Source organism: Streptopelia decaocto (assembly GCF_964273445.1).
Source record: "Streptopelia decaocto genome assembly, chromosome: 5".
NCBI lineage: Eukaryota > Metazoa > Chordata > Aves > Columbiformes > Columbidae > Streptopelia > Streptopelia decaocto.
In genome coordinates this window covers 701,662-728,218 of record NC_138659.1, presented here as the reverse complement: position 1 = coordinate 728,218, position 26,557 = coordinate 701,662, and positions in this window count along the sequence as shown.

Sequence of the window (26,557 nt, the reverse complement as noted above, 5' to 3'; positions counted from 1 at the left end):
ACACTTGATCTTTCACCTCTGTTATGAGGGTTTAGATTTCAAGGAAAAGTTGCACATTTTCACCAAGGCAGGGAGCGGGAGGTTTGGGACGGGACAGGTATGGACAACTGAATGTGGACATTTAAATGACCTTCCTTTACAAGTGCATTTCTTCCTACTGTTTTTCTTCTAAGTACCAGAACATGGCATCCTCTTAATTTCTTCTTTCGTTGGTGCCTCGTTTTCCTAGGCAAGACATACTATGACTTTTACTCTTCTTTTTAATACCAAACAAACTGGAGTCTCTCTCATTAGGTATTGCACTGTTTCTCTAAGTGGGTTGTACAGCACACTAGGTACAGCGCGGGTCCAGGCTGAGAGAGGTGACCCAGCAAGGGCGCCTGAACCCGTCAGCACGGGGGCTCCCCCACACCCGCACAGCTGGCTCCCCTCTCCTCGGGCTTTGCCATGCCGGTCAGATTTCCAGCACACGTTGAAATGCAACAGTGCCATGTAATATTTTCTGAAAGACAGTTTGTTTGGCATTTTAGACAGACACCCAACACAACAAAACCTACTTCGTTATACACAGAGAAAAGCATCCTGTGAACCAGGCACACAGGACTCACACGACCTGATTGGTGGCAAAGCCAATATTTATCACCTACCTCTGCTCATTTCATTCTTTGCGTTTTATTCTTTCTCTGTTGTTTCATATTTACAATTTGCATTTCATAACCAAACAGCTTAATGTGCTTTACCTTGGAGAAAAACAGCCACAACTATATGGTCTAGACATGATCTTAACTACCAAAATGCTATCCCGTGTCTCAAATGCTTTTACGCAGCTACTGTTGCTATTTTCTTCCATAAGTGTTGCAATTAAGCAAATAATATGTATTAACTTATTGTGTACACATTATAATGTAATATACCTTATTTTCAGCATCATCCATCCCTGAAGAGATCTTTCTATTTATTTTACTAGTCTAAATGTTCTATTTTGAGCCAGAGCCTTTTTTCCATTATACCTCACAAAGGCCTAATTATTAAATGCACTTTCTTGGGAGCGTAATTTTGGAATACAGCCCGATACCTGGTACTAACATGAAATACATGCCCATGTCTATTCTGCTCTAATCCGTAATAGATTCTCTATGATTTCTAGATTGATCTATGACTGATCTGTGCAATTCTAATGGCCCTTTTGTTTTTCATACTGATCACAGGGAAAAAAAAAAAAAAAAGAAACAAAATCTTTTAAAAACCTTTTTAACGTATTAATTTTCTTGGGGAGAAAAGTTGGAATCACGGAAAAAAGATGCAGGACTTGGGGCAAAATATGTTAATTCTTTCTATGGTCACATCCATCTCTTTTCCTCACTTCAAATAAATTTGAGACCATAAACCTGGTCTGATAACTTGTACAGCTCTTCTGCCTTGGTATTTGCACCTCCAGAGCGCACCGTTCTGCCGTTGCTGCCAGCAGGCACTTTCCTCTCTGCAAACCAGCCATTGGCTGTACACTGGCTCCCAAATGAAAGCTCCCATTGCATTAAATTGGTATTTTGTATAGCCAGCATGAAGTAATCAGCATATAATGTCTATTCCCAGTACATTTATTTACTAAACTTCTTCAGTGTCCCTAATCTTTGGCACTAATGGTTCAATAATTAAACAAATTATAATGAACAGTCTTGTCTTGTTCCTTGTTTTTGAAGCACTTGAACCCAATGCATGAGGAAAGTCGTTTCACATGCTAATTCAACTCCAAAAGCATTTTTCATATTTCTCCAACATCCCAATTAAACACAGGGATTTTACTGAGAAAAACACATTCTCTGTACCTATACATTGAGAATAAGCCCCTTTTTTGGACCCCGCGATGTGCTAAATGTCACAGAGGAATTTCTTGTACTTACCCAAGGGGCTGCTTCTCTAACACAGTTCGGCTTGCAGCAGCTCGAGCTTTCTTGCCTCTGTCCCCACCAGGACTCAGTGCAAGTTGCCGCTTTCCGTGGGCTCAGGAGGAACGTGACTTGGAAGGAGCTGGAAAACGATTTGCAAATGTCAAAGTTGTCTGCTAAGCACTGAGTTTCCAAGCAGAGAAGAGCCCTCCCTTACCATTAAGTCTTGTAGTTGTTACTCATTATTTGTTGGAAATTTGTTTCTTAAACTGGATCTTTATAATTTTAGCACAAAACTCATTATATACATTTTTTGCCATCAAGGCAGTATTTTTTCACAGTACAAGCACTATGTTTTATTACATTCAAAAGGCATCCCAATTCCCTTTCTCTTATAGCTAATGAGCCCTCAGGTGAAATACACTTAACTGGAGCCTAATCAGTGCCTATTTGTTCTTGCTTCCAGCAATGAGGTCAAGAACTTCTGGACCTCCCTTGGCACACAGGAAGCACAGGTTTGACTTACCCGATACATATTTAGAGTTTTGAGAACTCTGGAGCATAGTCCTCCTACAGAGATGTTTGCAGATTCGTGTTAATAAAATCTGCTTTGTTATGCTCCACTGTTGTCTCTTTTGATGTCCAGAAAACTAATAATAATAGAATTCAGCTATGCCTGGAGGAGCTTCATCTATTGCACCCTCACACCCTGATACTTCTGAAATTTCATTTGATTGTGTCAAGTGGCAAACAAGTTGCACATCTGTGGCCACCCTTTCAAACACCAATATTGTCCTTACACTCCCGGTTTTCAGTTCTAACCATTAGGTCACTGACTTCCTTGTGCTGCTTCTCTCCCTGTCCCCATAACTGGTCCTGTGGACCAGTTAGCGACTTCACTAGGATTTACTTGCAAGAATGAGTGATTATTTTATCACCAGGGACTTCATGGACATCACGTAGTGCCCCATACTTAGTTGAAATGGACCTTTGTCTTCATCCCGTTACGTTGCTAAGCATGTTTGGCTAAAACCAGGTTTAGAATGGATTCATAACTGTTTGTATAAATGTGGTGCGGAAGTCCCGGTGCAGCCCCCTCCGCTCGTGTGAGGAGCTGGACACTCGCGTTTTCGCACCTGTGCTGCTCCCGCTACAGCCAGTCAGGGCCAAGGAACCGCCTGTCCACAAAGATCTCTGGACAGACAGACAGAAGAGTCAGAGACCAGGTTCCATAGGGTTCTCACCATCTCGCGCCCTCCTTCATGAAGCAGCAATGGTCTCTGAGAAAGGACGACTGGAGCGGAGCTGCTTTGCAGCAGAGCAGCCGGGTGGCTGTAATCTGGAACATTCCACTGACACCAAGGCACGGCCGGGCACCGGGGAGTGTCAGCGTCTGATACCCGCTCCAGACCAGGATCTGCAGACTACCTGGGAATGGCAATGCTGCCTACAGCAAGATCAACAGCAGAGCAATTTACAAACATGCTTCATTTCAGTTATTTATTTAGAGAAATTGAAGTAAAATCTTTACCCTTCTAATTGACCATAGGGACTAAAATATTTTGTGAATGTAAATTACAACTGTGATTAAAATATAAGCTGCACTTTCTTAATATTCATAGTGAAGTCTGCTACAAGCAACATTAACATAAATTCCTATATTTTCTTATCTCTCCAAAACCACATTTTTATTAAAATGAGAAGTTTATTATTTATTATTATCTTTGTGGAAGTTGGGGTTTATGCTTCTACAAAGAATCTAAACTCTCATATTTTCTTTATCCCGTATTTACCAGGTTGCCCTGTGGTTCATTTATTTGTTAGATGTATTAACGTGCTCCAGCCATATGCCCTTGATAAACAACTGTGCACTAGTTGGTATTCATGTGTAGGGAGTATTTTCTCGTAGTAGTGAAGCGATACAGCGAAGTTTATAAGCAAATGATAGTTCAATGTACTTGGTTTTAAGTTCAAATGCTAAAAAAGGCTAAGTTTAAAAATGTTGTAAGAAATATTAATGAATGTTTATAAAGCTGTTTTGTTCTGTTCTCAGAAAAGACAAGCGAAAGAACATGAGAGTAAAGCGCTGCTGATCAATCCAGTCATTCAAGAAATACATAATCCTGTCTCCAGCTATGTGCACGCAAAGGGCTGAACCCTTCCCGAACTGCCTGTAGCGCCTTAGAACAGCTTAGAACAACTTGTGTTCACGAATGGCACTGTCAGTCTGCCTCCAGCTGGACCCCTGGCCTCTGGGAGGCTGCTCAAGGTCCCAAATAGACCCGTGCAAACCGAAAGCGTAGCCAAGACTCAGGGTCTGAACGAGAGCCACCTCCCACTACAGTGTTTGTACGTGGAAGTGATTTCAAGCAGCAGTTCCTGGTGGTCCTTGCCCAAGCCTGTGACTTTGACCAGCACTGATCCAATTTACATCCTCCTATGAATACACACGTTGCCCGGGGCCCGGCAGCATCTGCAGGAGCCGTCGGTGGCAAACAGTCGCACTCAAGACCCTGAAGTCACTTTGTTTTGACCCTATTTGTGCCCTGGCAAGTTGTTCATCGGGCTGTGCAGCCTCAGCTCCTCTGCTGTCAGAGGACTTTCATCCTTCCCTGCCCAAAGAGTGAAACCTTACCACCCTTTCACACGTGTTCCGTACACCACTGGGGGGGGGCTTAGTGGCAACCGCCCTCCCGCCCCCGGCCTGACCCTTGGAGCAAGGGTGAATGTGTTTGAAATGCCAGGATGAAGTCCTTGGACCCCTTCTCGGTAGCAAGGAGAGGGTTCCATTGGGGCAGGTCACCCCTCTTCTGGTGTCGAGTGAGGGGTTTCCCGAGTGGATCCGCACTGACAGCTGCTGGTACCCACGGAAAGCAGAAACACAGCACAGACTCATCAATTGCCCGTTGGCTGAGTTCAGTTTGCTCCTTGCCGGTTGTGTGGCTTTAGCTGGTAGAAATCGCTACTGAAGGTTTTTTAACCAATATTAAACATGAACAAGCTTCCTGGTGTGTCAATAAACCCTGTGGTTACAAGGAAAATCTTACACGGGTGTTCACGTTTGCTTTAAAGACAACTTCACTAAAATTTGGGAATGAAAAGCCTTCTTACTTTTGTTAACATGATAGAACATGTAGCGATACCCTCTATATTGCGCACACTGTCCTCTATGTGGAATTGATTTATGGTTTTATTTATACTACCATACCTAACAGCCTTAATCATGGACTAACATTACACTGTATTTTTGCCATACAAGCACAGACAATAAAATCTCAGAGTTTGCAGTCTGTGTTCAGGGACTGTAGCCTGTGTTTGTAGTGCGTGAACCTGCCACCGAAAAGCAAAGAGAGGCATTTCAGGTTAAAAGTGATGTATTTAGATTAACATTGAGTCACTTATGCATAACATGCTGATCATAAAAATAAAACATTAATGTAGTAGCTCTCATCTTTTTGTTTTTCCTTTGGCTTGAAAATGGAGCTGACTGGACAGGTTCACCTTTGTACATAGGTCCTAGTCAATACCACTTCCAGGTTTTCACAAACCAAAGTGATGTCTGACGTCTCCTTTACTATAAGGGAATATGGAGCGATTCCACAGAGCTTTAGACAAAAGCCAGCAATCACAGTAATGCTGCTTTCTCTTTAGGTCTGTAGGTACCTTATTAAAACTGATGTAGCATCTGGAGTGTAGGCAAAGGTAAACAGTTTTGAAATCCAAGAGTCTACCCGATTTCCAGGCCCTGTTGTGACCCTAGAAAGGAGAACATATTCCACCATTTTCCTAGACTTGCAAGAAAATCCCACAAAAACAGTGTCCCTCTGTGCTACAGACTTAATTACTGCTCATGACCACTCGCAGGAGCGGGGATATTTCTCCATATGACAGGCCCTGCAGTACAGAAGAAATAAGAGGACGGGAACAAGCCACGGGTAGATTTTAGAGGTTCTACATGTGAAGAAAAACAGTGGTTTTGACAAAGACGAAGTGTTTCATTTATAACCAATACCAACACAGCCATTTGATTCACAAGTGACTGAAAGTTTTGCAGCTGAAAACCATTAACTGAAGGAACTATGACTCAGATCCTCAACAGTGTTGAGCCACCCAACTCCCACAGAAATCAAGGCATCTAAATACCTGCAAGGGTGATGGCCTCGTCACCCCTTAATAAGAGAAAGGCTCATAAGGCCACTACAGGTTAAGAACAAGCAGGAGTTGCAGAAGCCACAGTCAGCTCATTAACTGCTGTTTTCTGCAGATATATTAGTTCTCCTCACACCTTTGCTCCCGGACCTGCTCCGGTTGGTATTCTCAATCATCATTGTGCTCGCGCTAAGGCTGCGTTAGCAAAATCAGCTTGCAGGTGTGTCTTGGATTCTGGACTCATTCAGGAGCATTAACACACTCTGGGTGTCTTACTTACATATATCAGAAGTGCAAGAGCCCCACTTCTTCCCAGTATAGCATCTTTATGTTAAAAACACAGCAAGGTCTGCAGTATAGCTCCATGATTTTGAGATCTCTGTGTAGAGATCCAGGCCACATGCCTTTCACCAGAGGTTGCGCCTGTGCTTTGCGCGCCTGAGATTTGTCTTGTATGACTTCAGAAAGTCGCCCATTCCTTCGTTTAGGGAGGACCTAATTTATCTTTGTTCTTCTGCTGCGCCTCGAGTTAAGAGACAGACACATTCATAATGCATGGCTTTGTGATGTGCGCTCCATGACAGCTGCAATCTGTGACCCAGGCACCAAAACTCCCTGAGAAAAGCAGTTGCTGAGAGCTGAGCGCACAGCCAGCCAGAGGAACATGCCTTCCCTCACCCACGCTGCAGTGCCCAGGGCAGTCTTTGCTACCCTCCATCCCATAGCTTCCATTGCTGACAAACCCTTCAGCAGCTGCATATTGAGAAACGATACACAAACACACATCTGTCCCAAGCCCAGCACTTCGTACCCTCTGAAATGTCGTTTTTGGTTTAAATGTACATTTAGGCAAGGGAGATTTGGAAAACTTTCGATCACAGAATCCATTTGTTTGGAAGAGACCCTCAAGTCCAGCCATTAACCTGGCTCTGCCACTAAACCGTGTCCCTAGGAACCTCATCTACACATCTTCAGAGTGAGCGAAAAACTTAACCGCCAACCACTTTACAAATGCATAGAACCCATTACTGTATCTCACGTAACTGAGGTTAATAAATGCAAGGCTTAGATTTGTTCCTTCTGTATGTACCGGGTCGTGTTTTCTGACGAGTCACCTTGCTTTTCTGACTGCTCTCCTTACAGGCTCAGGAAAGAGCACAAGTCCCTTTTAAAAACCCATCAGCAGCAATCCCCTTGCATTCGCTCTCCCAAAACACGGATCAGCAGCTGGCACGGGGGCGCGCAGCACAGACCCCTCCGAGGCGCTGCGGGCGGAACACCGCTGCCTGCCCACCTGCTGCCCACCCAACACCGCTGCCTGCCCACCTGCTGCCTGCCCAACACCGCTGCCTGCCCACCTGCTGCCTGCCCAACACCGCTGCCTGCCCACCTGCTGCCTGCCCAACGCCGCTGCCTGCCCACCTGCTGCCTGCCCAACAATGCTGCTGCCCACCTGCTGCCCGCCCAACGCCGCTGCCTGCCCACCTGCTGCCCGCCCAACGCCGCTGCCTGCCCACCTGCTGCCCACCCAACACCGCTGCCTGCCCACCTGCTGCCTGCCCAACACCGCTGCCTGCCCACCTGCTGCCTGCCCAACGCCGCTGCCTGCCCGCCTGCTGCATGCCCAACACCGCTGCCTGCCCACCTGCTGCCCACCAAACACCGCTGCCTGCCCACCTGCTGCCTGCCCAACGCCGCTGCCTGCCCACCTGCTGCCTGCCCAACGCCGCTGCCTGCCCACCTGCTGCCTGCCCAACGCCGCTGCCTGCCCACCTGCTGCCGGCCCAACGCCGCTGCCCTCCCACCTGCTGCATGCCCAACGCCGCTGCCTGCCCACCTGCTGCCTGCCCAACAATGCTGCCTGCTCACCTGCTGCCTGCCCAACAATGCTGCTGCCCACCCAACGCCGCTGCCTGCCCACCTGCTGCCCACCCAACACCGCTGCCTGCCCACCTGCTGCCTGCCCAACGCCGCTGCCTGCCCACCTGCTGCCCACCCAACACCGCTGCCTGCCCACCTGCTGCCTGCCCAACACCGCTGCCCTCCCACCTGCTGCCTGCCCAACGCCGCTGCCTGCCCACCTGCTGCCCGCCCAACACCGCTGCCTGCCCACCTGCTGCCTGCCCAACGCCGCTGCCTGCCCACCTGCTGCCTGCCCAACAATGCTGCTGCCCACCTGCTGCCCGCCCAACGCCGCTGCCTGCCCACCTGCTGCCCGCCCAACGCCGCTGCCTGCCCACCTGCTGCCCACCCAACACCGCTGCCTGCCCACCTGCTGCCTGCCCAACACCGCTGCCTGCCCACCTGCTGCCTGCCCAACGCCGCTGCCTGCCCGCCTGCTGCATGCCCAACACCGCTGCCTGCCCACCTGCTGCCCACCAAACACCGCTGCCTGCCCACCTGCTGCCTGCCCAACGCCGCTGCCTGCCCACCTGCTGCCTGCCCAACGCCGCTGCCTGCCCACCTGCTGCCTGCCCAACGCCGCTGCCTGCCCACCTGCTGCCGGCCCAACGCCGCTGCCCTCCCACCTGCTGCATGCCCAACGCCGCTGCCTGCCCACCTGCTGCCTGCCCAACAATGCTGCCTGCTCACCTGCTGCCTGCCCAACAATGCTGCTGCCCACCCAACGCCGCTGCCTGCCCACCTGCTGCCCACCCAACACCGCTGCCTGCCCACCTGCTGCCTGCCCAACGCCGCTGCCTGCCCACCTGCTGCCCACCCAACACCGCTGCCTGCCCACCTGCTGCCTGCCCAACACCGCTGCCCTCCCACCTGCTGCCTGCCCAACACCGCTGCCTGCCCACCTGCTGCCTGCCCAACACCGCTGCCCTCCCACCTGCTGCCTGCCCAACAATGCTGCTGCCTGCCCACCTGCTGCCTGCCCAACAATGCTGCTGCCCACCCAACGCCGCTGCCTGCCCACCTGCTGCCTGCCCAACAATGCTGCTGCCCACCCAACGCCGCTGCCTGCCCACCTGCTGCCTGCCCACCCGCTGTGGGCACCAAGGGCAGCATTTCAGGTGAACGACCTGTGTTCTGCACCCGCTCTGTCTCTTTCAGGTCTGCTTGGAGGTTGCGGCTGTGATTAAAACCTTGAGCGGGGTATTTTTCCCAGCTGATCACAATGGTTGAGATCAGCAGATGTTGCAGTAATGGTCCATGGAACGAGGCTCAGGCTGGAAAATCTCCAGTGAAGACCTGTGCCTGAGGAACTCTGTACCTCTGGTTGAAACCAAGAAGGGGGAAAAGTTTCAGATTTAAGTGTTTCATGGCTTAATGTAAAATGTCTCTTTTAACTTACATGTTTCCTTACTGGCAGTAGCTACAGAATTTATCAATAATGTCATGCATGGAGGCAAAGGCTGTAAATAACCCACCTGAGAATGGGACTTTGAAAAAGGAGGAACGTGAAGCCCTTTGGGTAGAATCCCTTTCTGGAATAAGTACATGACACTCCAGTTTTAAAATTAGGAGCTCTATTCAAAAGACATTTCTCTCAGATCTTTCTCCTCCTCTTTGCCAAGGCTTTCAGAGAGGGTTTAATTTTTCCTTTATGATACCCTGAGGAAAACACCTCTCAAGCTGAGTCAGCATCTTGAGCTGTCTAGAGCGTGTTCAAGGCGAGCCTGCGAGGTTTTGCCCTCTGAGAGAACCAGTAGAAGAGCAGGTACGATGTGAACGAGTGGGCACAATCGGCTGTGCGGCGCGGCCGCGGTCAGCACGGCCCGGCGGGCTGCAGGGGACCTGCCCCTCGGCGCCAGCGGAGCACCGCGGGCCAGCTCCCGAGCCAAGGTAACACAACACCTGCATTCATTCAAAACTGCTGCCCAAACAATGGCCTCGGAGCCACAGTTCCTCCCCTGTTTTCACCTGAATGTGTCCTCATTGCTGGCCGTACCAGGTTGAGCTCCTGGTTCTGTCCGACAGCACAAACTGGGAAAGGTTCCAGCCAAGGTCATCTCCGGTCCCTTGAGGTTGGTCTGGACAGCCCATGTTGTGCCCAGGTGCTGGTGTGCAAATACCTCGTGTGGGGGTGTAAGGTGCAGCCCTATTCTCTTGAGCAGCGATATAGGCTGAGCTATAACGTTGCCCTTAATTAGTTTTTAGGAAACTAACACAGATGAGACCTTTCTCACCTTTCTTCCACTAATGTTTGGTTAGCAAGATCTCCTGAGGATAGTTTGCAATGACTCCCCTCCACAGATGTGTCTGTCTTGCCAGTCACCCCGAGAGATCTGCGAAAGGAATTAAACACCAAACCAGACAAGCACCTTGTGTGAGGTCCCTCGCTCGCCCAGCAGCCTACGCGGATGGGGATTTCCCTCCCGGTGTCCACCCACAACCAGCCGGTGCCTCGGAGCGCGGGGCTGGATTCGATTACACTAATCCTTATTTCAGTTCGGGTAACTCCAGACTACCAGTGATACCCAGTGACTTCGGCACACTGGGAATTCAGTCAAACGGGGACTATTTACTTCAGCCCCTAGAGGTACCACTTTACAAAAATTCCCTGAATATCACTGAAATTAATATTAAGACTTTATACTCTCATGTATTTTTGAGGATTTATATATGTTGAGATATCATTTTTCCTACCACTTATCCTCTTACATACTCCCACAACATCTCATCTGTGGCATTTTCCCAGATGGGGCCCACAGCAACGTTCTTGTAGCTTTTGGCTCACTTAACGTTCTCGCCTAACAAAGTCCTTGATTTGACGAGGTCGCGTGCGCCGCAGCGGCCGCTCTGCAGGGTGCCAGGCGCTGCCCCTGGCTGACACGCTGTGACAGCGCGGCCCTGCGTGCCCACCGCACCGTGCGCAGCGCAGCCTGTGTGCCGCACCGCACCCTGCGTGCTGCACCGCACCCTGCGTGCCCACCGCACCGTGCGCAGCGCAGCCTGTGTGCCGCACCGCACCCTGCGTGCTGCACCGCACCCTGCGTGCCCACCGCACCGTGCGCAGCGCAGCCTGCGTGCCCACCGCACCCTGCGTGCCCACCGCCCCGTGCGCAGCGCACCGTGCGTGCCCACCGCCCCGTGCGCAGCGCGCCCCACCGGCCGGGCCGGCAGCCCCTCTGCTCCCCGGCAGAAGGCAGCGCTGCACCCACGCGAGCGCTGCCAGAGGAACAGCAGAGCTGGCATTCTGCATCTGTGTAGGCAACAAGGCAAAGCGAAAGGCAGCAGAAAACTGAGCTCTTTATTGCTTCCCGACCATAATTTTCCCGTTTTCAAAGGCGTTCCAAATGGAACAACGGGGCTGACAGCCTGTGCGCTGGCTTCGTTGGGCTCTGCCTTAGATTTCTATTTCTGGGTGTGAAGACCTAATTTCAGAGGCAGATAATTTTTGAAGCTGAGCCTATATCCTTTTCACTGCTCTTGATTTCTGTGCAATTTGTCAAACAATTAAAGCATGCGTTTTGTCATCACAAGGCCAAAACATCTCTTCCTCTCTTCTTCTTCTTATTTTTGCCACAGCACAGGTTTTCAACAGGTGACCTTGGCACCCAACAAAGCCTTCTTGCCACTCCTGACTGAATGGGGCAAACAATCACATGTGGCATTTCATCTGATCTCATCTTTCTACAGAAGAATAGAGCTCATCTTTCTAAGATGAACAGAGCTCCTAAGCACAGCCTCGTGTTTTCTTCTCCAGCTTCTTCCACCCATCATGAACTGCTTTTCTTCCTTAACAGCCCTTTAACTTGTACAGGCTCTTCTATCCCAGCCATTTTCTTAGTCTTTGAACTGAGCACTAGTCAGGCAGTCTGCAACGTGTAGATTCCTTACAGGTATCTCACAACCTCTCAGAATTTCTCACCTTGCTCAAGTCAGTGAACAGGGCACAACACCTGAACTAAGCCAGCTTTCCTCAGTCAGTCAGTGTGTTCCCATCCAGATGGGATGTTCCCGTTCTCTCCTTATCTCAACCTGCCAATGCGTGCTGCACTTCTGGCAGACCAAATCGATATGTACGTGCTACTGAGCGCCCCTTCACACACCCGTCTGCACACGGGGGGACACGAGGTTCTCCCTGTTACACACGTGGCAGGAGCCTCAGCCACGCGTCTTGTCCTGAACCTTGCACAGGGGAGACAACAATCACCTCTGACCTCTAAGGAGGAACTACAAAAAATGTCCACAACGGGCAAATTTGTGTTCTGTGGTGACACGGACCCCATAAAATCTTTACTGTAACACTATTTTAGATAGTGATTTTGAAGAAAAATACAAAAGCAGGGAGAAAGACTGGGCTGTAGGAGAACGAGCTGAACTTTTAGAGAATCACAAAGAATTTTCTGCATATTAGACAATGTTCCTTTTCCACCGTATCCAACTGATTTTTCTAGGAAATGTCAACATACAAATGATTGCCATGTGTTCCCTGAAAATTGATACTATACTTAGGAACATAAGAATTAAAAAAAAAATCTGCTAATTAATGAAGAGCTTCCACTGCCAATTACTACAGCTGAGTTCTTTACCTACAGAAATATTCTAGGATTCTTTATTAGAAAATAATCTAATAATAATAATGCTACATGGTATTAGAATTTTGCAGTGTAAGTAGCCTTGGAGTTCTCAGATGTGCAAAGCGGCCGTTCGGCCCCAGATTTACCCCAAAGGAAACAGCCGCTTGTGCAGTTTTCTCAAGACAAAGCTGGCTTCTCCAGCCTGACAATTCTTCTTCAAGTCTATCTTCCATCTGTGCCTTGGCTTTGTCCTACGAATCGTGAGCAACGCAAGGCACTGAACTTCAAAACTGCGCTGTTTTCTTGTTTAGATGCTACACGTCTAATAAATAACCCTTCCCTGTCCTCCGCTGGTACTGTGTGCAGTTTCGCTGCAGAAATGCATCGCAGCAGACACGATGTGGACAGCGGCCTCTGGACGCACCCGCTGCACCGACAGGCATCCGGGCTGCTTGCAGAGCTCCTCACTAAACATCTCGTTGGATTCCCTGAGGAGGCGAACGCGCGGCTGGGACAGTCACAGCCCGGGCCCGAGGCCCAGGCCCCACAGCGGGTGATGTCCTGCGCAGGTGACATCCGACAGGCCTGCGACGCGGCCTGCGCAGCTTGCCTTTGTCAAAACTCAACCTCTTCCTATATTTTTATTTAATCAAAAGTTACTGAAAAGACGCGTGCGCAGCCATTGCTTTGTAAACGTGGCTGTTCTCAGTCGCGGCGAAGGCGGACAACCTTTGCGGGTCTCTGGGCAGGGTGGGATTCGCTGGCCCACGGAACGGCAGCCGCGCTGTGCAGCGAGCTGTGCAGAGGAGGCTCCCACACGCTCCTCTGCAGACGCTTCAGTGGCAGCCGTGACTGATGTAAAAAGGTCAGATACTGAGGGTATATAACCAGACCACACGCAAACAAGCTCCCAATGACCTCAATAGGCATTTGCATAAAGAAAGTTCTCTCATGGACAAGTAAAGCAACTTGAAATATGCACCACAATACTTGTGTTCACCTTCTACACAACCACAGAGAATCAGCATTGTAACAGGAATATAGTTGTACAGAAATGAAACAGGCGGCTCCATGCCACACCATTCTGTTCCAAAGATCTCTGCTGAAGTCGCTTATGCCTTTGGTTACCGCACACGTCGGAAATAACGCAGCTGCCTTCCCAATACCTACAGCAGGATATTCTGTGCAGTAATTCTGACCAATGTCAACCTTTGGGGGTGCCCAGTAACACCGCTCTGTGTACCACACAATCTACTATTAATACTACTTGGAAAACATCAACAGTCCCAGGCACTCATTACTGCCTGACATGTCTTTGTCAAACACTTAATGAAGCACATATTGGGTCTGCTGATCTGACTGTCAATTTATTCTAAACGAATCCACATGCCAAAGGATTTAGGTGCCAAAAGCTGGAAGAGCTTTCAAACTGATTATTTTTTAGCCCTGACCATGATAGCTGCACAACAGTACGCCGTCGGAAGCAATAGTTGTTTGAAAACCCAGAATACCAGGTAGTTCACCACCATAGGTTTCTGTGACTTGCCCTGAAATCGCTCTTTGGCTCAACCACAACATGCAGATATGACAAGGCTACTAGATCCCTTTTTATATTGCAGAGCAGAGGTATTAATTTTATGTTGTAAGCATAACCTGTGACCAGTACGGGAAAGGATAATTATATGATTTGTTTGGGCTTGTTTAGATTCTGTCCCTATTTCGCACAGCCCACACGCAGCTGAACTAGCAAAGCCCAAGAGGGAGTGAGGGCCCCAAAACGAATGCCAGAAAGGAAAACAGGTTGTGTATCATTGACAGCAGATCTATTTTGGGGCCTTCCCATCCCAGTCCTGACCTCATGCTCCTCCAGCTCCTCAGTTCAGTGACACACCAAACCTGCCCCCCGACCCGCTCTGACGGAGGGACGGTCCTGGGGAAGAGGGCGGGAAGGGCCTGATCAACAAAGGCTGCAGGAGCGTGGGAAGCCAGGCTTGCTTAAAGCAGAAATGAAAATATAACTGATTATTGAGTGTGAAATTGATAAATGTTAAAGCAGACATCGTTTAGCAGTCCCGGTGTTGAGCGCAGGTGTTCTGCATGCGGGTATGGAGTGCTGCTGCTGGGCTTTCCACTGCTGCTCCTGGCTTCTCGGATCATTTCTGCTGCAGGCAAGGGCAAGCCGCAAGCCATTTATCCCAGCCACTGGCCCTGCCTTTCCCTTTGGTCACGGGAAACAAGGTTACCCACCCCAATCTGGCCTGTGAAGCAGAATTGCCTATCACTCAGAGCCTCCAAATCATAGGACAACACTCTTCAGAGTCTTCTCTATACAATCAGGAAGGAATTTGTATATTCCAGAGTGAAGATACGGGGTGAGCCCTGGATGTCCGAGGACCCTGACTGATCCTGGCAGCTCCGCCTGTGAGAATGCTGCCAGTCGCTATGTGGTGCGGATGGAAGATGTCCCTCTGGACTGCACCGTGCTTGGCTTTGCAGGCACCGAACAGAGTGGGCGGCAAGGAGTTTCCACAGAGCAAACACCAGAGAAGCTATCACTGCACGGACTGAGCCAGCGGGGGAAGGAATCCTTCTGAAAACAGGATCAATACCTGCTCAAACGGCAGCGAAATCCCAGCTGCATGTTTAACACTGGCCTATGGCTATTCCAAACCTTCCTTAAAGTACTTTGGGGAAAGAATGGCCCCTCTGTGGCACTTAGGGCTGGTCATCAGAATGACCCTGATAACCCAGACACATAAATACATGGATGTAATAAACACACAAAATAAAAAGCTTGCAAACTCACGTAAACAAAAAAAAAAATCCCAAAGAGACACTCACTTATAGGCCAAACCTGCCAAAGTAACACTAAAAGACTCATTTAAAATGAGTGAAATCAGGAAAACTCCAAAGTTGGGTTGAAACATCATCTCTCGCTTATCCTCTCGTACCTGCGCATCACAGATAACGGTGCCTTCTCTTGGACAAGACCCTGAGCAGTGGGTGCCCTCTGTACCACGTGTGCTGCAATAACTGAGTACGGTGGGGTGAACGGAATGACATTTCAGCCTTTAACTGGATTTCCCACGTTTCTTCAGTTTGCACCAAACCCTTAGGTTATTTCAACTTATCTCTTCTCTGACAGCATACAAAGCTAGGGGTTCAGAAACTTATTAATACACACACACAACATACACATCAATGAATTACTGTATTACAAAATCATCTGCACGATCTCTCATTAAATATTTGGATTCAGAAAGACGTGCGAGAGCTGCCCTTCTCCACGCAGGACCCGACCAAGGACTCGGGGCAGCGAACCCGCAGCCAGCGCCCCCGGCTGGGACCGACACTGCACCGTCGGGAAGGGCCAAGAGCTGCGCGTTCCAGCCAGCAACGGCAAGTCACTCCACTTACTAATGGCTTTTTGAGGGATCTTTTGCATTTTTAATGCACTGTTTCCCAAATAGCTGTTCAACAAATGGACAGAAATCATTAGCTGCATTGTATATGCACCCTGATGCAGTTATGATGCTGCCTTTCTCCAGAGTACTAGCAAAAGGAAGATAGAAATACTTTACAGATAGCTGCTGCAGGAAAAGCGCTGATTTGTACGGGCCCGGTTCAGCGCCGTTAGCGTTCGTACAGTGCACACCTTGGCCGCACATCAGCTGTTATTGGATAGCAGAAGCTGCAGCCATCTGTAACTTTCATTAAAATAGAATGCCACTGCATAATGATATTTGGCTTTTTTGTCCAAGAGATACCAGTAAATCTTTCTTTGTCTGTTGGCATACACAGAATATGTGAAATCCGCATTTACAGCAAAAAAAACGGGTGCACAGCATCAAAGCATAGCATGGAAATTAGGCACAATAAAAACGGACCAGGAAGAAGCCGAAACATCAAATGGCTCTTGCTTGCTATGTCTGCCACTCACAGCAGCTCCGAATCGAGAAAGACTGGAAGAGCTCTGTCTGTTTCAGAAAAATATGCATATCGGATCTTTCCATATTAAAACTATATACATTCCTAAGCAAACACGAGTAGTTCTGTCTTCCCCGTGTTGCCCAGAGCTCTCTAGGAAGGCTGGAAGTGAACAACTCAGAATCGAGCTCTCTGCTTCAGGTGGTTGCTGAAAGAACTGCCTTGGTGTCTTGGCCTCGATGACCAAGGAGGAGCAGGCAGACAATACTTCGCGTTTCGAGCTCCATCACTCTCAGAGCTGGCTCCGTTACAAGGAATAATTCTGATTCTCAGCAAGTTCAACACATTTTCATGCAAGAAATAATTTACTCTGTTGCACCCCCTAGTGGGATTACTTTATAGTAATCAGATTCTCCTGGTGGTGTTCTTTTTCCATTCATAGGATGCGTGTTAGCTAAGGAGAGTCACAAAAGGATGTACTTAGGTTCCCAAATGAATTTACTTCAAGGTTAACTGGCATTTCTCCTTTTTGTTGGTGGTTACTAATAATGCACAGTAAGGCATGTAGCACTCCATGATACATAAATATTTGAAACAATCATGAATTTCGGTTTCTGTTTTTTGAGCTAGGTTCTATTTTCAGTTTAAACCCAGAGTAGAACGATTTTCCATTCCAAGAAAAAATTACTCATTCTTTTTTTAAGGTCAAGCCATATGTGCAATAAGGAGCGATCCAAAGAGAGGGGAGAAGATGTGGGTTTGTGCATTATTAATGCTAGCTATCTTAGATGTGTCCGCTAAGTTTTTGCAAATTGGCAAATGGCGAAAAGTCACCATATTGTTAACATCACTACTTGACTTGTGTCCGTGTTGCTCCTGCCTCAAAGAACTTACCCGTAATAAGCGAAGCAAAAGGTGAAAGAACAGAATTACAAGGACTCAAATCCTGGAAAGATTGGATCACATCCTCACCTTTGGTTGTTGAGCCAATCGTATTCTTATTGCAAAGAAAGACTTGTTGGTGAGGCTGGCAGGAGCCAGGCGCGGCTCACAGACACGTGTGCCCATTGCTGCCACCCCCCACACGGGAAACGGGCCGCAGGGCCGTCACAGCGGCTGCACCCGCTGGGCCTGGGGACAGCGCTGGGAGCGCCAGCCTTGCTCCAGCTGCCCCAGCGCGGGGACGGGGGCGCAGCAGCACACACACGGCCCAGAGCCCCAGATCTGGCCAGTCTCACAGCACACACACCTGTCCCTTCACCAGAGACCCCGGCCCAGGCAACAGGGTAAGGCCAGACTAAAGTGCTGCTGCAGGCCAGGGACTAGAGCCGGGCACCAAGGGGCCGCTGCAGAGGCGCCTCCCCTCCCTGCAGCCTAGACGATCTCACCCTCTGAGGCTTTTAAACACACGTATAAAGATGTATAGACAACCCCCAACTGCCTTCCTCATTGCATTATCATTTAAAATATCAAGGCACTTCCAGTAAGTCCTGACATCAGACGGCAAGAAGCAGCAAACAAAGAGGTCTAGCTTATCTTTTGTGCTTAGATATATTTTATAACAGAGTATAAAGGAAATCAATATTCCCATCATAAATCTTGCTTACTCTCCTTATAGGGGTGATGGCTGACTTCCATGTGAAAATGTCAAAATAAAAGCACTTTGCTCTGCAAGAGCCTTTGGTTCAATCAGGCATAATACAGCACAAACAACCCTAATGTAAATAAATGCAGTGCGAATGCAAACGTCCACAGGAGACAGGCCCGCTAGAGCTCTGTCTTCCACCGGGAATATCTGTCTACCGCCTAAGCAGACGCAGGAACATCTCCTGGTTGCCGCTCACCAAAATGAGCGTGGGCTTTGTAATCGAGTGAGCAGCGATTTTCCTCACTCATTAACATTCAAAATGGTTTCTTTCCACTTCCTTGCATCCCCTTGGATGCTTGACCAAAACATAAAGAGAGACCATCCGTATGAGTCGGAGGCAGCTGGCCCTGGCTCGCTGCCTGTGCAACCGTGATAACAGGCCGTTCTGAAGGCGCTATCAATGTCCACGCGCGTTCGGGAGCCGCGAGCCTGCTCCGGTGAGCCCTGGTGACGCAGCCACCGCTCGCCCGGCCCCCGCGGCCCACACGGGTCACATAAACCCATCGCCACCAAACAGAACGCACAGAAACTTCTGCAGTTTTACTGTAAAACGTGCCAGTGAAACTACATTTGTGTGCTTCAGATTAGAAAAGAAACGTCGTTAACAGATAAACACAGGAGGTCATTACCATTTCACGTTAATGAATTACCAATAAACTATTTTAAGGAATTTGCTTCATTGTGAAACTGGGACACTGGAAAGAACAATATTACGTATATAAAATGAAATGTATCTGACAGACAATAAACCCAGAAAGTACATCTTTCCAATAACGGGCTTTTGCAATTATCTGGATAAGTATCTGAAACGAGGAGACACCAGCGAAGATTCTGTAGGGAAGTGTTGATAACAGAGGGAACAGGATGAAAAGAACAAAAATAAAACTGCTTCCAGCAACCTGGCGGCACAAACTAAAACCCAGTGTCACGGGTGTCGGTGACACCTGTGAACAGTCACCACGCACTGCAACTCCTGCTCATTTCCTCCCGGAGGCAGCGCTGACCTGGCCCCTCTGTCCTCGCTGTGTGCTGCCAGGTGGAACCCGCAGGACGCAGACTGCGCGGTACTCATGTCCTGCCTTACCCAGCACGCGTACTGTGATCTGTGACACAGAAATGGTTCTTTAGGACACTGCTATTTTTAAAACATGATTTTGATCCAAATCTCAGAGGCATTTCATTATTCCTGTGACGTGCATGTAGAAGTGAAACCTTACAATACCATAAATTTGAATTTAATTTTCCACACAGAGAGATTCCTTTTAATTTCAGTGTTCCTCGGTTCCTTATACTCCTGCTGATATCAACACCTGTACAAACTGAGTGTAAAACGGCATCAAGCCACAATTCCCCAATCACATCAGCGGTGGCATTTTGCACCCGCTTGGCACAGATGCAATTTATTACATGAGATTAAACCCAGTGGTGAATCAGACCTTCTGTATTTAAAACAGCAGCGCGCTCTTCCACCTGCAGATGCCATCGCCACGTTTGGGTATGGACGGAAATAACGTTTGGAGCTCACCTTCAATTGCCACACATTCCTGTAACCATCACCAAGTAATCATGTGGCTGGGGGGCACCGTTCAGGACCAGCCAGAGAACACCGGAGCTGGTATAAATCAGGCTAGAAATGCACAGGCACGGCTGTGTTGGGAAGGTGTCACAGTGCACAGCTATTACAGATCTCTCCTTTCTGAAAATATTAAATATATGCAAAATGTAACGGGAAAACGTTCCAGAAGTTGTGATGGTGTAATTACATAACTTCCTAAGGAAATACTGCAACCCCACGTTCTAATGCCTCTTAGAGATCGCTCATTCAAAGGGGAAAACAAGCTGAGTTTCCACCTCTGAAAAAGAAACCCCATAAAAAGGTTCCCTACATAACACGGAGGTTGTAATAGCAGAAGAATAAATTATCAGCAAATTAATTGGACATGAATGGAATGCTCTTCTGTGTTTGGTTTTAGCTGTCAGCAGCTCAGCACTCAGGGCTGATCATGGGTGTTGTTTTATTCAATCAAATGAGACCCTTTATATTATGTAGTGTTCTATATTCTGTAACTCGAACGGTTATAATTTGAGCTGAAGCAGTTATCTTTACTACCCTGTGAATGCAATCTGAAAGAGTTACAGAAAACGCTGATATACTCAGGATGACCTTCTTTGCTTCAGTGCTGGTACGGGCAGACTTTTTTCCTTTTTTGTTACTAGGAAGGAGAAAATTACATTGGGCTAAAATGAATACTAATGAAACTCCTTAGTTAGCTTTCTTTGTGATAAGAATAAAAATTGGAGCTATGTTCCTCTAGAATCTCAAGCAATTTCTGTCCTTTATTCTGATAGAAAGATTACTGACAGTGGAGAAGGAGAGCAAAGTAATTTCATAAAATATCTGCATTTTTAAGAATGCTTTTGTTGCAAAAATGTTGGTGTGTAATTTCTTCAATCTACTTTTAAGGCTGTAAAGAAAAAGTACCTATTTGTTCTGCACTGCAACAATGCCAGCTGCATTCAATCAACTAAAAAGCTGCAAGCCATAAACCTTCCTCCACAGCTATAGAGGAAAAAAAGGCAGGACCATAAAAATTCATCAGGATAATGTAGAGATGAGGCGCGTTTGAATCACCATCCCTGCAATCAACCAATCACTCATCCTGTGGCATTTACAGCACATCTCATTCCCCTGTTCCTTAAGGACAATTGATTTTCCTGATTCCATTAGCATAACGGCAAGGAAAATGACTGCAGTGCAATATTTCTGGAAACTTCCAACAAGTCTGCTGTGTGCTGGAGTGTGACCACCATAATAAGGCGCCTCGCTGGCAGCTGCGTGCGCGGGGCGGCCGCACCGCGCCGGCGGGAGGGAGGGGGGGGGGGCGCGCCGGGCGGCTCCGGCCTCGCGCGGGGGGAACGGCTGCCGCAGGACAGAAACGAGCTCGCCCGAGCAACAGACACCGCTGAGCGGTGGGCGACATCCAGCAGGCCCTGAGCACTGCTGTGCTGCGGGAATAATTCCATTTGCTGAAACATCGCTAATACTTCTGCACTCCTCGATGGCTTTTATACTCCTGGTTTGGCTTAGCTTTAGAACAAAAGAAAATGAAACTTTAATACCACGGTTTTCTTATAAATATACAAGAATGCATCCCTGGATTCCCCAGAGCACGTCCAGCATTCACGGCGTCACACGCTCATCAGCACCACGCGGGGGTTCCACCTTTTGTCAGTTTGTCGTTAAGTTCAACGATAATAACCACACTCGCTTAAATTATTCAAGATGATGAAACTTCATTGGTGAACATGCAATGCCTAAATTTAAAACTGTACATTATTATCTTCCCTTGTAAATGTATTTTAAGGCTGTGTTAAGCTTTTTGAAGTGTAATTCAGAGACTGCTGTATCTCAAACAACATAAAATACTTTTCATCTTGTGAAGGATCCTTTAAACTTCTAAGGTCCTATCTGTTGTACATTTTTAAGTCCCTTTATAGTTTCAAACGCAGTAGGTTATGCATGTTAAACTCAATCCCTAAATTGAATTCCAAGTTGATACGAGCCTGCCTGCAGAACTAGGAAAAGTCTTCCTGCTACAAGTACCAAGAGTCAATATTTTTAACCCCTCATTGACAAGCTCTTTTTCTTATACTTTATTCCTAGAAACGTTCCAGTATTACTCATAACAAGGCAAAAACAAGATAAACTTCATTTCAGTTTCATCCTATGAGGTGACTATCAGCATGGCCCAGGTTCTTACAGCAATATTTACCATTGTGGTTTTTTAGTATTATTATCTTACATCATATAATCTCTATTCATAAATATGAATCTCTTCTTCCTAAGTACGGTAGAAACACAGAACGGTTACAGAGAACTGAAAACTTTGACACACACACAGAAAGAAGGTAATATCCTTGTAAGCAGAAGAAGATGGAGAGCTGTCGGCTCACAAGACTGGGTGCCCCGGTACGGCAGCGGCCGTGCTGGTGGGAGTGGATTCTGACCTTTTAAAGCGACGGGTGGATAGAAAGGAAAGAAAGTTTGGCGTAGGTGACAAGATTAAGTGTGGAAATGGTGGCTGAATTTTCACTTGTAGATGGTGCCACTGAAGGATAACGTTGGGCACTCAATCACATAGAAAGCACCATGACTGTGCACCAGCACAGCACCACCTTGAGTATCCCAGCAGTGCAGCGCACGGCCAGCAAGGCTGGCTGGACGCAGCGGAACGGAGAGCATGGATCCTCGTCCTGACACCCGCGACGTGTCGGGACCGGGAAAGCGCAGTCACACGGCAGCTCACGCAGCCCCCTGAGCCAGCCCAGCGGCTCGGCAGGACCCGCAGCCCCGGCTCTCGCCTGGGGAGCACCGAACTCATCGCAACGGGGAGCGGCCAGCAGGGCTTCCCCGCCAGTCTCCATCCGCGCAAAGCGGCCACAGCAGCTCTGCCTTCTACACAGGAGCACCCACCGTCCGCGCGCCAAGTCTGGGGCACAGAGGACCTGGCAGAGCCCACGTCTCAGGGCTGGCCCTCGGCCCTGTGACACTGGTGACAGCTGCTTCTGAACACCGTCAGATCTTGGGCACCGCTTCAGTCCCAAAACCATGTGGGCTGAGGAATCCACCCCCGAAGCTCCATGTGCTGCCCCCGCTGTGTCCTGCTCCGCTGGCTCCCCCCCGCCCGGCCGCACAGCAGAGCAGGCGCAGCTGGGACGTGCTTCCAACAACGAGCTTTCGGGAAAGACTTCCGTCATCAGTTCTGTCTACCTCACAAAGTTAGAAACTCCCTTGATACGCTGTCCATGTCACTATGTTAAATTAGCAACTATTATTCATTAAAAATGATCACTGGCTGTAGCTTTCCATCCTCGCAGCAGCCAACAAAGAACCGCAATACTGGGATGCAATGGGAGAAGGGAATAAGCCCAAATCTCTCTGAGTGTTCAGCCTTCTATAGACCCTGATCTTTTCTTATATATGCATCATAAAAGTCAGTGTCTCCAAAAAATAAGGGTCTGTTTTCATTGCTTGCAGTGTGTTATTTGCCCACACAGATTAGCCCATTTTGTCCCTAGGTATAGGGTTTAATTTCTCTTGTTTACATCTCAGCCTAATGTTTTACATATTGCTTAAATCTGCCAGGATCCAAAGTATTTTGCAAGCTGAACACAGATGTCAAATAACCTTTCCAACAGAACTGAAATGGTCTAAGAGACAGGTCACAGGCTGCTATTCCCAGCAGCTCCGAGTTCACACCCCTGCCAGACACTTACTTAATGTATAGATTTAGGCAAATGACCTAGCTTCTCTCTGCCTCAATTTTCTCATGTATATAGTAAGGATAATAGTGTACTGTTGCCTTTCCGAAGCCTCACCAATGCTCAGTTGAGACTCGGGCAGCAGTGTGCCAGCACAGTTGGTCTCTTTAAGAGATTAGTGCAGAAGAGTGTCTGTCTGCTCAGTGTCTTTGACATGCACTTCTGAAAAACAACGTACTAAATAACTGCTGAGCACGTATTTGTCACCACTGAAACGGCCATTCCAAGTCTGCTTAGCAGAGAGCAGCAAAATACCCACTTGATGCAAAAAGAAAATGAAAAACATGGGATTAGAATCTCTGTCCCCCACACAAAAATACCCCAAGATCAGTGGCACCAGTACCGTGCAGCGCCCCCAGTGACCAGCAGTCCAGGCCTCCCTGGGCACACTGCGACCACAGCAACAGGGGCAGCCCACAGCCGGGACCAGGAGCCACCCGCCCGCTGCAGGAGGATTGTTAACCCAGAACACCTTTACCTGCACACCTTAACACAGAACACCTTTATCTGCACACCTTAACACAGCACACCTTAACACAGCACACCTTTACCGGCACACCTTTACCCGCACACCTTAACACAGCACACCTTTACCTGCACACCTTAACACAGCACACCTTTACCTGCACACCTTAACACAGCACACCTTTACCGGCACACCTTTACCTGCACACCTTAACACAGAACACCTTTCTCTGCACACCTTAACACAGCACACCTTAACACAGCACACCTTTACCTGCACACCTTTACCTACACACCTTAACACAGCACACCTTTACCTGCACACCTTTACCTGCACACCTTAACACAGCACACCTTTACCTGCACACCTTTACCTGCACACCTTTACCTGCACACCTTTACCTGCACACCTTAACACAGCACACCTTAACACAGCACACCTTAACACAGCACACCTTTACCTGCACACCTTTACCTGCACACCTTAACACAGCACACCTTTACCTGCACACCTTTACCTGCACACCTTTACCTGCACACCTTTACCTGCACACCTTAACACAGCACACCTTAACACAACACACCTTTACCTGCACACCTTAACACAGCACACCTTTACCCGCACACCTTTACCCGCACACCTTAACACAGCACACCTTTACCTGCACACCTTTACCTGCACACCTTAACACAGTACACCTTTACCTGCACACCTTAACACAGAACACCTTTACCTGCACACCTTTACCTGCACATCTTAACACAGAACACCTTTATCTGCACACCTTTACCGGCACACCTTAACACTGCACACCTTTACCTACACACCTTAACACAGCACACCTTTACCTGCACACCTTTACCTGCACACCTTAACACAGTACACTTTAACACAGCACACCTTTACCTGCACACCTTAACACAGCACACCTTTACCTGCACACCTTTACCTGCACACCTTTACCAGCACACCTTTACCTGCACACCTTTACCTGCACACCTTTACCTGCACATCTTAACACAGAACACCTTTATCTGCACACCTTTACCTGCACACCTTTATCTGCACACCTTTACCTGCGCACCTTTACCTGCGCACCTTTACCTGCACACCTTTACCTGCACACCTTAACACAGCACACCTTTACCTGCACACCTTTACCTGCACACCTTTACCAGCACACCTTTACCTGCACACCTTTACCTGCACACCTTTACCTGCACATCTTAACACAGAACACCTTTATCTGCACACCTTTACCTGCACACCTTTACCTGCACACCTTTACCTGCACATCTTAACACAGAACACCTTTACCTGCACACCTTTACCTGCACACCTTTACCTGCACTGCCCTCCTAAAGCACATTCGGCCAACGGCAGAGGATGAGGAGGTTCATGCTCTCCAGCTGCAAGGGGCTCTTGGCAGCCGGCGGAACTCAGAGCCAGCTCCAGGACGTCACGCAGGAAGCACCGTGCTGTCCCTCGGGCGGGCAGCGCAGCACAGAGGCGGCCCATAGCCGCCCTCTCAGCATCCTCTTGGTTTGTGCTGTGCACTTGTGGATCAGGACCCAGGATCGGGACCATGCGCACAGGGCAGATTCAGTGATTTAAGATTTAGACATCCCAAATACAAATTTTATTCAAAATAAAAGCAGGCCAACATAAAGAAAGAGTGTTTTGTGGGGTTTTATAGTTGGTCAGGAACTCAGCTTTATAGCTCCTCTGGAAACCAGCACTATCAGCAAAGACACCCTACAGCATGAGGGCATCGGCTCTAAACGAACTCAGAGGGAAATGCAAATCTATTAAGTCAACACCAGTTGTCTCTGACCTATTTAGTCCTTATCTGCCCACGAGCTTATTCTGGTTTACTTAAAGCAGTTTATCTAAGATGAGTAAAGCCCCTGTTACTAATTGGCAAGCACCTTGTTTCACGTTGGCCTAAATGTCGTAAACTCAGCTAAAAAAGCCTAGTTTAGAAAGATCAAAGTGTCTACACAGCTATCCACATTGCTTTAACTAAGCTCTTTTTAAATTGAATCTTAAATTAATCTACATTAATTGAATCCTTTTAATTAAGGTGCACGCTTGAGCCAGAGAGATTGTCTATTTGCGTGCTGACCAAAGACCTGGTTAACCAGCGTGAGCCAAGGAAAACCCATTGGGCAAAAGACACTTCACATCCAAATGTTTCTTCTCTGTTTTGCTTCCAGGCAGCAGAACCATAAAGCCTTCAGGTCCACTGAAGTGTGCTGAACCTTGATCCTAAAAACACTGTCACACAGAGTGAAAATGAAGTATATGAGAGCATGAATAATATATATCGCATTGCACTACATAGCTCCGTGGCATGCAAATGTCAAGAACTGGATCGTCAGCACAATATCCAGTCCAGTTCACAGGCTGGATATAGCATTAGGTGCTGCTGTTTGGTTTTTTTGTTCAATATGAAACCCCCCCTCAGGCAAGCTACCAGCCGAGGTAAAAATAGCAAGAAATACCCGCTATGTTCAGGAGCTAAAGCTGGGCCAGCCCCAGCTGGGCCGAGCATCCCGGCTGCGCTGGCGCTGCGCAGACAGACCGACTGCTCTCCTGGCTCCGTCCTCACGCTCCCAGAGCTGCTGCAAGAGCTCCGCAAACAGCAGAGCAGGTTCCAGGAAGAAATGGGGGACGATGGGCAGGA